The 13,713-nt window shown below is 43.5% G+C and overlaps 1 long non-coding RNA gene across 1 annotated transcript; it reads right to left on the bottom strand.

The window, feature by feature from the left end:
- Window positions 1-6,324: 6,324 nt before the first annotated feature.
- Window positions 6,325-13,449, bottom strand: LOC117796584. The gene is made up of 3 exons (XR_004621152.1): window positions 13,317-13,449; window positions 11,324-11,402; window positions 6,325-6,446 (listed from the first exon to the last, which is right to left on the bottom strand). It is a non-coding gene; the product is annotated as an uncharacterized LOC117796584 (long non-coding RNA).
- Window positions 13,450-13,713: the final 264 nt, after the last annotated feature.

Here is a 13,713-nt window from a genome sequence, read left to right as displayed (position 1 = left end):
GGGGATTCCATTATAGTTAAAAGTTTTTCCATAAAAGATTCCAAAGTATAAATTAAAAAAAAAAAGAAAAAAGGAAATTCTCTCTTAGAGCCTGAACAACTAAGTCCAGGACAGAAAGTCAAAAAGATATTAAAATAAATCTGCCCCTAAAATAAAACTCTATGTTCATTACATCATAGTCTTGCTATATATAACGCTAATCATAAACTTATTTCAATTGCAAATGTTTCATCTCCTGATAATGAATAGAGAAGAAGAAGGACAAGTTGAGTAGCTTCACCGGTACTTCCTGTCTACCTACAGTGTCTCATTTCTACCCACTATCCTCATGACGCTGGTGCTCTCGCTGCTCCCCGCAGCAAGAGAAGAGCAGTTCTGCATCCAGGGGCTTAAGTGAGGGGTCATCTTATCTCACAGCGCTGTGTTCAATATATTTATAAAACTGACATCAGCACTTCAAAGGGGGTTTGGCTACCCGCCTTCGGAAACCACCTGGGGTGCCTGGGTAGCGCAGTCGTTAAGCGGCTGCCTTTGGCTCAGGGCATGATCCCAGCGTTGTGGGATCGAGCTCCTCCGCTCAGAGCCTGCTTCTTCCTCTCCCACTCCCCCTGCTTGTGTTCCCTCTCTCGCTGGCTGTCTCTCTCTGTCAAATAAATAAATAAAATCTTAAAAAAAAAAAAAAGGAAACCACCTTGAGGATAGAGTTACCTCTACCCCAATGGGTTGGCCTCACAAGTTAAAAGTCTGCTCGCAAAACGGCTTCCTAAGGACCAAAAAAAAAAAGATGAATCCACAACCTTGGGGCTTTTACTGTGAATGCTGAATTAAATAGATGATGGCATTTCTTTTCACTCTGGGTAATTAGAATAAAAAAAGCCAGCAGGAGAGATGTCCTTGCAAATCCTAAAAATGTTTTGCCAGAATCATGAATTCCTTTACTTATTTACACAACAGAAACTATGAAGACAAATAGCGAAAATCACTTCAATGCCACCCACTTCTAATTTCTGAGTTAGAGGGACTCAAATTATGATTTATGTATGAAGAATTCATTCTGAAATGATGCATGTGTAACTTGCATAAATAGACAAAAAGTGGTTAAGCAGAGTAAGTAAGCAGAGTATGCTGGCAGTGGGTGGATGGGGATAGCAGGGTGGGTTGTGGGGGGTGCTACAGACTGAATGTTTATGTCCCCCCCAGTTTATATGTTGAAATACTAAACCCCAAAGATGGTGATATTAGGAAGTGGGGCCCTTGGGAGGTGATTAGGGCAGAAGGATGGAACCCTCATAAATGGGATAAGTAATTTATAAAAGAGTGCTCATTCAGAGAAAGCCCTAGTCCCGTCCACCACATGAGGACACAATGGGAAGGCACCAGCCATGAACCGGGAGGAGGGCCTTGACCAGAATGTGACATGCCAGCACTAACTTGGATTTCCAGCTTCCAGAACTGTGAGAAATAAATTTTCCGTTGTTTATAAGCTCCAGCCTGTGGCGTTTTGTTGTTAATGACCTGAACTTACTAAGATAGGATGGGGTGGAGCCTCGGGGAGAGGCTGAGGTGTCAGGTAGGGCAAGAGGATGAAACTGATGGAGGGGACAGGCAGCATCCCTGAGGCATAGAAATCCTCCCAGGCAGGCACCGTAAAATCCTTCCCACGGCTGCAGTAATGATGTGGGTGGCACAGAGCTGACCCACGACAGTCAGAGGGGAGCGGGGATGGAGGAGAGATGGCCTGCAGGGCACAGGGTCCTGGCCTTCCGTCTGGGGAAGCTGCAGCCCAGGAAGACCACTGATGAGGGCTTCCAACTCTGCGGAGTTCACTCTGAACTGGATTGCAGATACAAGGACTGGGACTACCCTCCCCCGCTAAGGGCCCCTGCAGAGAGAAGCAGCCTCTGTAACTCAGGCAGCTAGAATGCGAACATCACCGCATCCGGGAGGCACCAGCAGATGCACAGGGCCCCTGCTCTCATGGAAGGATCTAGACAGCCCAACAATTCTTTCATACAGAGAGACCTGGAGTTAACAAGGATAACTCTAGCCTGTGTTATAGTTATTTGCATGTGTGTTATGTTATAGTCGCTACTTCATAGCTACTGTTATGGACTGTAGTTGTTACAATCTAGAATTACCCTGAAAAGTTGAGTGACTTGTGTTATATTCCTTTGCATTTGTTACCAGGCCAGTTACTCTCAATGAAACCGTTAGTTGTCTTTCTAAGGTAACAAGTTGAAGAGCTCCTTTGGGAGCAATTAAATATAGATCTTTCTGGACAGGATAGATCCTAACAGATAATCACAGACAAGATTTGGGTCATGGGTGGGGGAACCAGGGAGGTGGTACCCCCTACCCCAGCCAAAACCTGGTCATTTAAGTGGCTTATTCCCCAAAGATCTGAAATTAAGGAATCCATCTGATTCAGCCATGTGAGAAACACAGATGGCTATAGCAGGAAATAGTAAAAATATTAAATAATAGGATATCCTCACTAAAGTACTCATACCCAGGTAGTGGGTAAAGAGAACCTACTGCCGTGTTCCCGATCTAGGCCCTCAGATGATTTCTGTTTGTGTCTTCGTGACTGGGAACTTTGGGGTGGCATCTCCCAGGATGCCCTGCAGCTGGCCAGGCTCAGGCCAGCACCTGGGGTCAGCCTGAAGGTGAGATACCTTCATTAATGCTGTAAGCCCAACAAAGCATAAGGCAAGTAGGGCAAGAAGTCTATGGTAGGCATATAATGCCCCTTTTCTCTTTCATAAATGTTGCATATTTCTCATTATTAAAGTAACACACACTTGTAGCAGACCATCTCGTAAATACAGGAAAATAGGAAAAAGAGTAAAAATAACTTAGAATCCCTAAAAAACTGAAGAAAACCATTAGAACAACTTCTTGTTCCTGGGATGAAGACAGTGCCCCCTCCCCAGGCTGCAAGCAGGTCAGTCTCCTGCCTTCTCCTCTCCCACTCCAGCAACAGTGCTCTTTTCTGTCTCTGGCCCGTGGCACATGCTGCGCCCCCCCCCCTTTACCAGGTTGCTCCCATTTACCCTTTGATCATCCCTAGGAGAAGTCTTCCCTAACCCCTGCCCTCAACCCCATTTATTCGGGTGATTATTTGTTTGACATCCATCCTTGCTGTCAGACTGTAGGCTTCGAGGGCAGGGTCCGTGCCCTACCCCCCTCCTTTTGTTAGTAAACCACTGTATCCCCAGTGCCTAGCACAATACTTGTTTCCTGGTCTAACTTGACTAAACTCTCCCTACCTTTAAGGTTGGGTTTGAATTCCACAGCTCTTTCACCGTGCCTTCAATTCTCTCCTTTCTCTCACTTCCTACTGAGTTTGTATCCAGTCCCATATGATTAGCCCTGCATCGTCTGTAATCGAATCATCATCCTAAGTGACACTATAAGTAACTGCAGACCTGCCTGCAAGCCTACCTCCTTCCTTCCATTCATGAAACAAATATTTCTGTGTACCTACTGTGGGAGGCACTGTTCCAGGGGTTGAGAGCCCAGACAATGTGTCTTCTAACAGGAAGTCAACATTCTAGTAGGGGAAGATGATTGTCACCAGATCAATGAATAAATAAGTAAAGTGGTTTCAGATATCCCGGTAACAGGGTAGGTGCGAGAACAGGGGTTGTAAATGCTTCCTGGTAATTAGATTAAATGTGGTTACAGAGTGTTGCTATGCCAGGAGTCAATGCTGAAGAAAAACCTAAGTTAATGAATCTCTACCTCATAAATTACTTTTCTCCACCTTTCCATTCCAACCCATATTGGAGTCATGAGTTTTAAAAGAAGGAAACTTCTTTATAATTCATAATTGTTTTTGTTTCTAAGAACATAATGTCCTAATGTGCAATGCACAGATGTTTTAGACTGTTTCATCAACATATGTTAATTCACTCAGCAGAGGGAGCTCATGCTTTAATTTTGGGAAGTCGGAAAGAAAGCAAGGCTCTTGTAAAAAGAACCTGAAATAAACTTTGCAGCTCTCGTTTTAAATAAGGTTTCCTTTTAGTACTTTTTGGAGCAAAGACCATTTGATTAAGGATAATCTAATTTTTATTTGCATAAATAGATGCAACTGATGAATTCACTTTTCGGCAGTTTTTTTCAATAAGGTTCTGTTTTGCTTACCAAAAAGGCTAACTTAGAACAAGTATCTCAGCTCAAGAGCCTAAGGATTCATCTAGAAGGACGACAACTATTTGCATGTCCACATTTCTATGGCCTTTTATATTGAGCTGTGAACTCAGGACATAAACTTATTTGATTTGTTTTAACATGACTATGATTTGACATTGAACGCTTGCCCTTTGAGATTATATAACATATTTATTTAGACTCCAAAGACTGTTTACTACACATGATCCAAGTTCAAAGGCAAAGTAAACAAAGATTGAGAAAATAAATTCGTCTCTCAGATTAAAAGCCAGAACAATGAAGGGACCCTGCAGTATTGAAATCACAGTTGAATCAGTAAAACTAACAGGGGGGTGTGTGTGTGTATGTGTAAACTACAATCTTCCAGCTATCCAAAGAAATGTAATAATGACAGAAAATGGTATATTAGATAGACGCTTCTGTAGTATTACCCCTGCTCTTGTACATATCTAACTAGCACATTTCTGTAAGATAGAGAGCACAATTTTTTAAAAGCCCTATTTTTTCTCATTATCAAAGTCAAACAGATTTGTTAGTAGAAAATACAGCAGAAAGCATAAGTAAGGGGATAAATAAGCAAGATATTTATTTTACTTAGTGCTTGTAATTTTATATCTAGCTTTACAATTAATGTGTGCAGCATTTGAAATGGATATTTGTTTTCGTCTTTTCCTTCCTTCAAAATCCCCAAATACTCCTTAATTGAAATTAAAAATTGCTATAACTGGGTTAATGGAAAAACAGTACAATTTGGAAAGCATCCCTCAGATTGTGGGGGAAAATTCCACTGATGATAAAGGGAAATATAAAGGTCAAATATCACACTTACTATATCACTCTATAATTATCTTTTAAAACAGCTATCTTTCCCATAATACCATGAGTTCTTATGGAAGAAATCATGTCTTTCTCAGTAGGCTTGATTTACTGGCATACAGCCCAGTGCCTGGCACGGGGTAAATATTTTGTAACAATGACATTAATAAAACAGAACAATATTGACCTAGAGAACTGAGTCCTAAATTGTGGAAATAAAAAAAATACACGGCTCTTCTTGTTGGATACGTTTGGGACAGTCACTGAAATTGGTTCTGCTGAGTGGGAGGAGGGACACTGTAGGAACAGCTGGTGGCCAGAGGCCCGAGAAAATGCTGCGGGTGATGTGACAGACAGCGTGGTAGCTGCTCTCATCTGCCGCTGGAGGGAGCAAACAGCGTAAGGACTCCTCGAAAAACGGAGGAGGCCAGAGACAGCTGGCTGAGTTTCTGGATGAATCGACAAATGTTTGTGGAGTCCCAGCTATCAGCAGAAAATGGAGTCTTGAAAGAGGATGTACAATCTTTACTAGGATTTCCTGAATCTAGGGAGATCCTCTTTTCAAAAGATCAGATGTGGGTCAGCATTACAGGACCAAATATGATTTCCTCCATCTGCAACCGATCCTTGATTGGGTTAGTGTCAAACAGCGTCAGCTTTCTTTAGCACGACCATCTGCTCCATAAGGTCTTTGTGATAATAAACAGAACATACCTTCTTTTATGTGAGTCACTGTAAACAATCCCCAAATCCTTGCAAGAGAGATAATCATAGGATGGAAAGCTTCTTTAAACTTCTTATTAGGCGCTTAAAAGGTAGAATTAACATGAGTGGAAAAGAAGCCAGCTAGATTTTGTGTTGCAAATAATGCTATGATCTAGAAGTGATTATTGTAAGCCTAAGAAGAGAGGGAAATAAAATTATGACAAATAACAAGCCTTTTTTTCCTCAGCAGCCCTCCATCATATTTGAGTGGAATTTGACCCAAACAGTAAACTCATCTGCAGGTTTCTTCACTCTGGAACCTGGGAGAAACATCTGTTTAACTATTTACTGATACTTTAAAAGATGGAAATTTTAACCTCAGAAAAGATCCAATTGCATTCCAGAGTAGGAAAGAGAGGCCAAATTGCTGTTGAGGAGCTAGAGAAATTAGTTATATAACAAGCTGGCTATTAGTTGGGCAAAATGGTAGGTTTGACTCACCAAGTATGTATTTTCATTTGTGACTGGATGCTACAACTCACATCTACTTTCACGAACTTTCATTTTCAATATTCTAGGAAGTGGGAACTGTGGCTTCCTTCCTGCCTACCAAGAGAGGTGTTCCCCATCACACGAGGAGCTTTGGGGTACTTCCTCCTTGGAAGGTCATTTAGGGTTTCTACAGTGATCCGGGCAGTCTTCTCCCCATGGACAGTCAGAAATTTCTTCTTGAGGTCTTCTGCCATCCACTATAATAGATAAATGCAGACTTGATGCTGATCTCAATGACAAACACATAGACTTCATTATAGCTCACAAACCAAACAAGAATGAACAGAACCCACCATGGGTAACAAAACGAAGACAGACACTTATAGAACAGTGGCCTAATCAATTCGTAATTAAATTCACTGCTTTGCATATTTTCCCATCTCTTGTAGCTTAAAAAGAACTAAGTGAATTTTAATTAAATCTTAACTTATAAACAAACAAGAAACTTATGTGCCAGAGATGAGATTTCTAATGTCAACTTCTCAACCGAAGAAATAATTGTTGGCTAAGTTACAAATGATGATAGAACATCAACAGACAATGAACTCTATGTGCACCGGAGTGTATGCTATTTATTATCAGGCAAGATTAGAGAGTGGAAAAACACTGAGTACACCAGTGAACAAGAGACCCGGGGTCTAAGTCCAGCCTGGCTGCGAACTAAACAGGTGAATTCAGGAAAACCCCCAAATCTCTCCAGGCCTGGCTTTGCTTTATCTACAATTAAGTATTTGACTAGAAGGTCTTTCGGCTTTCAGAGGCTGTTTGTTGAGGCAAAAAGCCTAGAATGTTAGACTTTTTTAAGTAGCCAATGGGGAAGGTTTGTTGTTTCCAAAGCAAAACTGAGGGCTTTCACAGCTATAGTAGAACACTGGGACTTTTTTCAATTAGCACAAGTAATTAATGGACAGACTTTCTTTAAAGTGTTCCTCCCATCCATTTCTCTAAAAGCTATGGCAACACAAGTGATTGTTGGTAGTAAGATGGAATAAACAAATAGAAAATAACTATTTGTGAGGATAATTTGCGGATAGTTGACCATGCTTAATTGCATGACTTTCATCTTTTCTTCCCCTTTTCTTCCTCTTCTCTTCTTTTTAATGAACTTCTGTGCCCACTGGTTTGATCCAGTACAGGAATCATATAATACATATTTTCTAAGTCTAAAACTTCCTTTTCCACTTGGTCTAACTAAATTTGCCACTATTTTAGGGTGCTCAGCAAAGAAAATGGTATTCATGGTGCCTGGGTAGCACAGTCATTAAGCGTCTGCCTTCCGCTCAGGGCTTGATCCCGGCGTTCAGGGATCGAGTCCCACATTGGGCTCCTCCACTGAGAGCCTGCTTCTTCCTCTCCCACTCCCCCCGCTTGTGTTCCCTCTCTCGCTGGCTGTCTCTCTGTCACATAAATAAATAAAATCTTTAAAAAAAAATAATATGGTATTCAAGGAAAAGCCCTTGACTTCCCATTGCTCCTTCACACGAGTATTAGAACCACTGGTCTAGTGTTGGAGAAGAAAGTAACTGTGAGGCCCGGAGAGGTCGTGACCTGGTCAGGGTGACACAGATGGTTAATATGAACAGGACCATGAACCCGAGGGCATCAGGCTCCCTGCCCAGTCCTCTGAAACTGAAATGGTTCCGTGCATCCAGAGGAAGCATGATTTAAACCATTTCTACTAGTTAATAATAAACAAGGGAACCATTTCTCAAGGGAGTTGAATTGCTTAATTTTCTTGGAATTAAATTTGATAATACCTTTGTAAAAATACTTTACGCAGAACTATTTTGTTCACTGTGGGGGTCATCTAAAGGGCAGATTTTTTTGGTGAGAGTTCCATGTTTTCATAAATTGCTTCACACCGAATAATTTCAACACTGAACAAAAAGCATGGTAGCAGCTGCTTAACTGACAAAAGGGATGGAAATGGGAATACTAATTAAAGGCGGATTGGCTACATGAGAAGTTCTTTATCATAAGGACTCTGTCATTTTTGCCTTCGGTTATGTGTTCTGTTGGAAAGGATGACAGAGAGATGGCAGGCCCAGGGAATGTATTAAAAGCTCTGATTAATGAAATAATTCATATGCTCCTCTCCACAGGGCAGGGCAGTGGTTCCCCAAGTGTAGTCCACGTATCCCTGAGAGTCCCTGAGACCCTTTCAGGGGTCTCAAGGTCAAAACTATTTTATAATGCAAAATGTCATTTGCCTTCTTCCTTCTCATTCTCTCGTGAGCGTACAGTGCAGCATCCCAAGGGCTGGACCTTATGTGGTACTGTGTCTGGCAGCATATAGACACAGACACGTGAATCCAGCTGTCTGCTTTTAAGTCCGTATTAAAGAGAGATGCAAAAACTGTGAAATAATGCCACTCTTCTCAATGATTTTTCTTTGGAAAAATATAGTTATTCTTCATGAATAAAATGCTATTCATGCCAATGTGCAGTGGGTTTACCCATGTTATTTTCAAATAAATAAATAAATGTTTAAAATATTTCCCAGTTTTAATTACAACTACTACAAATATCAATAGACCCACATAAACAAAAGCTCTTTAGGGTCTTCAGTAATTTTTAAAACTATAGGTGGCCCTGAGACCAAAAACTTGAGAGTCACTTGCCAGGCAATGGTGACACAATGGTGAACACCACACTGGCCTCCCAGAGCTGACTCAAGCTCACAACCTCTTGAGTAAATAGGCAATTGCCATTAGGCAGAAAATACTCTATGGGAAAAGGCAGAGTTCTAGGGGGCACAGTGGGCCTCCTCCCCAACCTGGACATGAATGCTTCAGCGAAAGGTTTCTGAAAGAAATGGAGAAGACATTTCTCAGTCAATGCCTTGGACCCACACCTTCCATCTCGTAAGTATTCAGTGTCTCCCTTTTACCTGTACTCCTCCCATCAACAGTCAAACTTCTTCCATAACACAAGTGGCAAAATTCAAACTGTTCCATCCCAGGTCCGTTCCAGCTACTGCGCTCTGTATTTTCTCTCCGTCGGCTAATTCTATAAAGCATTCCGGCCTCCCTGACTCCATTTCTTCCCTTCCCAGAACTCCCGCAACACACACCTTCCTGCTTTTGTGACAGTTGATGGCGCCCTATCTGTCACTGTTTTCTGTTCTCATCCTACTTGATCTCGCAGCAATACTTGGTGCATTTGACCACTCTCTCCTTCTCAAAATGTCATCTTCTGGAATTCCTGTCTTCTGATTGGTTTGCCCTCTCCGGCCTCTCATTCTCTCTCTCGAGTCCACTCATCCTTCCACCTATTCATTAGTGGTTGTAAACCCCTAAGGACTTCGATCCAGGGCCTCTCCTCAGCTATGTACTCACCATTCCTCTGGCTTTGAGCCCAAATGGCTTGTAAATGTAAATAGTCAATCCCAACCTCTCCTCCGAGTTTCCAACTGCCTACTTGTCACTTCTCTTTAGATTTTTTAAAAAGGATGTGAAAATCCAAATTCCTCATCTGTCCCCTCAAAGGAGCTTCTGCTCCAGTATCTCTAACTTCGCATCTCATTGTGCAGACTGAAAGCCTAGGAGTCACTCCTGACCCTTGCTCCTCTCTCACCCACTTACATCCAATCCGCTGCCAATATCCCTCTTGATTTTGCCTCATAACTATCTCTCCCATTTATCTTCTCTCTCCATCTCCACTAACACCCTAATCCGAGACACCACCATCCCTCTCCTGGGCTGCGGCCATACCCACTTGTCACCCTGCATTCACTTATAACCCAATCTTCTCCATTCGACAGCCAGAGTGAGCTTTCAAAACTGTAAATATCCTTTACCAAAATCCTGTAATGACTCTCCATTACATGTACAAAAACTTCATATCCTTTAGGTCTGTAATATAGGCCTATCAGGGTCTGGCCTCCTCTTTCCTTCCCAGCCTTACCCTCTGGTGTGGGGGTGGGGTTACAGTGGACCTTCCAACATGCCATGCCCTAGTCGTTTGGAATTGCTTGTTTTTCCTGAAAGTTACGAGTTCTTCAAAGCCACAAGCCAATGTGCATGGTTTTTACTTTACCTAGAATTCCCTCTCTATGCCCCATTCATTCCCCCTTCCCACCTCCTGATAACTTCTATCTACAATTCAAGTTTTAGCTCAAGTTTGGCTCTTTGGAGAAGCCTCTCTCTTCTCTCCCTATCTCACCCTTGCTCTGTGCTCTACTCCCAGATTCTGCTGCTCTATTGTTAATTGTTACTGGCACACCTGACTATGAGCTCCTGAGGGACAGGCAGTGTGTCATTTCTGTATCCTAAGTGCCTAGCTCGGTGCTGACATTTGGGAGGCTTTCAATAGAAGTTTGTGCAACAATTACAAGTAGGTCCATGGATGTCTGGAGGAACAAGTAAAAAAGGAGAAGGGGCACCTGGCTGGCTCAGTGGGCGGAGCCTGAGACTTGATCTCGGGGTTCAAGCCCCCATGTTAGGTGTAGATTACTTAAAAATAAAATCTTAAAAAAACTTAAAAAATAAAAAGAGACCATTAGATGCTTTTAAAATTCTGCCAAATTCTCAGGAAAGTGAGATCTGGAGGTCGTAACTACCCTCACCTGCCTAGGGTTTGTACCCTGGATTTTCCTTGGATTTTTAATGAAGATGCTTGTGTACCAGAACAGACTGTGACTGTCCTGCTTTGGTCACAGAGGGGGAGTTGTACTAGATGAGAGGTCAGGGACAGGGTGGGTCTACCCAGGGGCAGGTCCTGGGGGAAAAATTGTCTTTCACAGTTTCCTGAGAGTAATAGTAGTACAAAGTTGACCATGGGGACAAATGGATATTAAGCCAATGAAGATTTTGAGTAAGTAAAATTTGCTATGACACATATTAAGTCTTTTTTCACCCTGACTTTATTTTTAATGGATTAAAACTAAAGAAACAAGTTATAAGGATGAATGTGTTTTGCCTTGAAGATGTTTCACATTTTCCTTTTGACATTCAGGTTAAGATATCTGAGTAAAAGACGCTGGAAAGTATCAACTGGGGATGAGCTGATGGGACTGTTTATTCCCTCACCATTGGCATAAAGAGAGAAATAAATCAGGAGAAAAAGAACATACCATTAGTTCAGGTGGAAACACGTTCCTGGGTTTGGTCCATGGGCTGAAATCCTTCCTTTTCATATAATTTGGTACAAGCCTTAAGAAAAAACAAGTAATGTTTTAGTCTTTCGGTAAAACAAAGTCAAAGGTTGATAAGCATCGTGGGCATTGACAGGCAGGTGTTGAATTTGTCCTATTTGAAAGGCGGTGGCCTGCGTGGGGTGGGGGGCACGAGGTGGTACAAGACCAGATTAGGGGCTGGTTTCACTCTGGCTGGAGGAGAAGGTGGGGGCAGGAGGCAGGGAGAGAGGAAACTGGAGCTACTAAACACCTGCTCCTGCCCAGCTCTGGGCCCAGCTGGAGAAGGATGAACTGCAATTAGGGGTGGCAGAAGCTCAGTGTCAAAAGACTGTACACACAGCGCACTCCCCAGGCAGGCAGGGAGCGAGGGGAGGCAAGGAGAAGCTTCCTGGAAGAGGGGCAAGGAGGGAGTTCCAATGGGAGGCTGGGAGGCTGTTCACAAGGTGTTAGGAAGAAACCAAGTAGATGGCCTTGACTCCAGGGGAGGGACTAGGAGATGGTGTGCGAGGCAGGTCAGACCAGGCAACAGAAAGTTTTAAAAGGCAGGCTTCAGATTTGTGAAGGTATCTGGAGCCAGTGGGAGTCACTCGGTATTTCTGAGCCAGTATTTCTGGAAGATTAATTTGGCTTTGATATGCAGTGGTTCCGAACACAAGACTTGCAGACTGCTTGTATTTGTCACTAGGGGAGCCTCGTAAAAATTCAGAGCTACTCATGGGTCATACCATATACGGTTCCAATCCAGTAAAACACAGGTCATCACATTTTTAAAAGGCATCCTAAGGAATTCTGGGAAATTTGGGGGAACGCTGCTGTGTATTGTATGGGGAGCTGCTAGGAGGAAGGTGACCAGGTATAGAACTTGTCTAGTACTCTCAGTGCAAATGAAGGTGGTCTGGACCAGGGCAGTGCATGCAGGGGAAAAGCCATAGGTGAGCTCGAGGACCAGTGTGTGGGAAAATCATGGCGCCTTGGTTATGGGGGAGCAAAAACAAGACTGGTGGTACCATTCATGTAAGTGCGGACAGAGACTGGTTAGCAGAACAAGAGGGGAGGTGAGGATGAACTCAGGATTAGGGATGTGAGGGGAGGGTGGAAAGTACGGATGTGGAAAATGCTTTGGAAATCATTTATGGAGATGTTGCCTGGAATCTCAGGAATGGATGAGACATTAAGTGAAGAAAGTGCACGAGAAGAATTTAGTTGGAAAGGGGATGAGGAGGGTGAGTGCAGAAGGGACGTGGGGACAAGCGCCCGCTGCGTCTGTGAGAAACACAGAGGAGGCAGGGCTTTGCCCAGTATCATCCCATGTGCAGCAAAGACAGGAAAGCAGAGCTCAGTGGGAATAGGAAAGGGCTCCCCACGACAGAGCTGGCCCGGGGATGCGCAGCGCAGCTCTGACTGTAGGCTGGGAGAGCTCCAGGGAAGTCCACCGCTGAGCAGTTTACGTTCTACCGGGAACTAAACATGATTAGTGGACATGTGCCGGAAGGTGATGTGGGGGAAATTACAGCTGAAGAATGAGTAATGGTTAGATGAAGCACTTTATGAGATTTTCTGTAATGCTAGTTTTTTAGGCATATACACTGCCATCCTGGAGTTCATTCTTCTTTATGTTTCTATTGATGTCAGAAGCATCAAATGTGGCTCCCAGGAGTCCATTCTCAGTGTCGTCCTTAGGCCTCAGGTCACTGGAACTCTGCTCTAGCTCCCAACTCTGTCCCTCTTTTGCCACACCCCTCCCCAAGGGGCAAGGAGTCCTCGGGATCAAAGGGACCCTCCATGCTCAGCCAGTACCCTGTCTTCTAGTCACAGGCTGTCCCCTCAGAACTCCCTGTCCCAAAGGCCCCAAACCCACTTCCAGGGCCCATGTTGGCCTCTGCTCTAGTCCTTCCTCCCAGAGAGGGCAGAAGTACAACTAGGAACTCACCCCTAAGCCTGTATGGCGGCCAAGAGCTGGCTGACTGGGTTGGATGGAGCTTGGACATGGAGCTGGGTGTCCAGTCTGTGACAGCATCAGTGCAGGACAGAGCTGGGCAGGAAGAGAAGAGAACTGGACGTCTTCTGTTTGACGTCTTGCTTCAGCTCCTGCAAATGAGAGGGACAGGTCTGCCCTTTCCAGCCGGCCCAGGCAGTGATATTTGGTGATCACCAGGTAAGCAGCCATGCCAATTTTTAAATTTTTCCTCCCCCCTTTCCATCTACTCCGGAAACCAAGCGAGCTTGATTTTCAGAGGGAATGTGTTTCTTTTTTTTTAAAGATTTATTTATTTTTTTGAGAGACAGAGAGGGAGAGAATGTGTGACTGGGGGTAGGAGCAGTGGGAG

This window comes from Ailuropoda melanoleuca, chromosome 2 (assembly GCF_002007445.2).
Source record: "Ailuropoda melanoleuca isolate Jingjing chromosome 2, ASM200744v2, whole genome shotgun sequence".
NCBI classification, from domain to species: Eukaryota; Metazoa; Chordata; class Mammalia; order Carnivora; family Ursidae; genus Ailuropoda; species Ailuropoda melanoleuca.
This window is presented reverse-complemented; position numbering and strand designations above follow the sequence as displayed.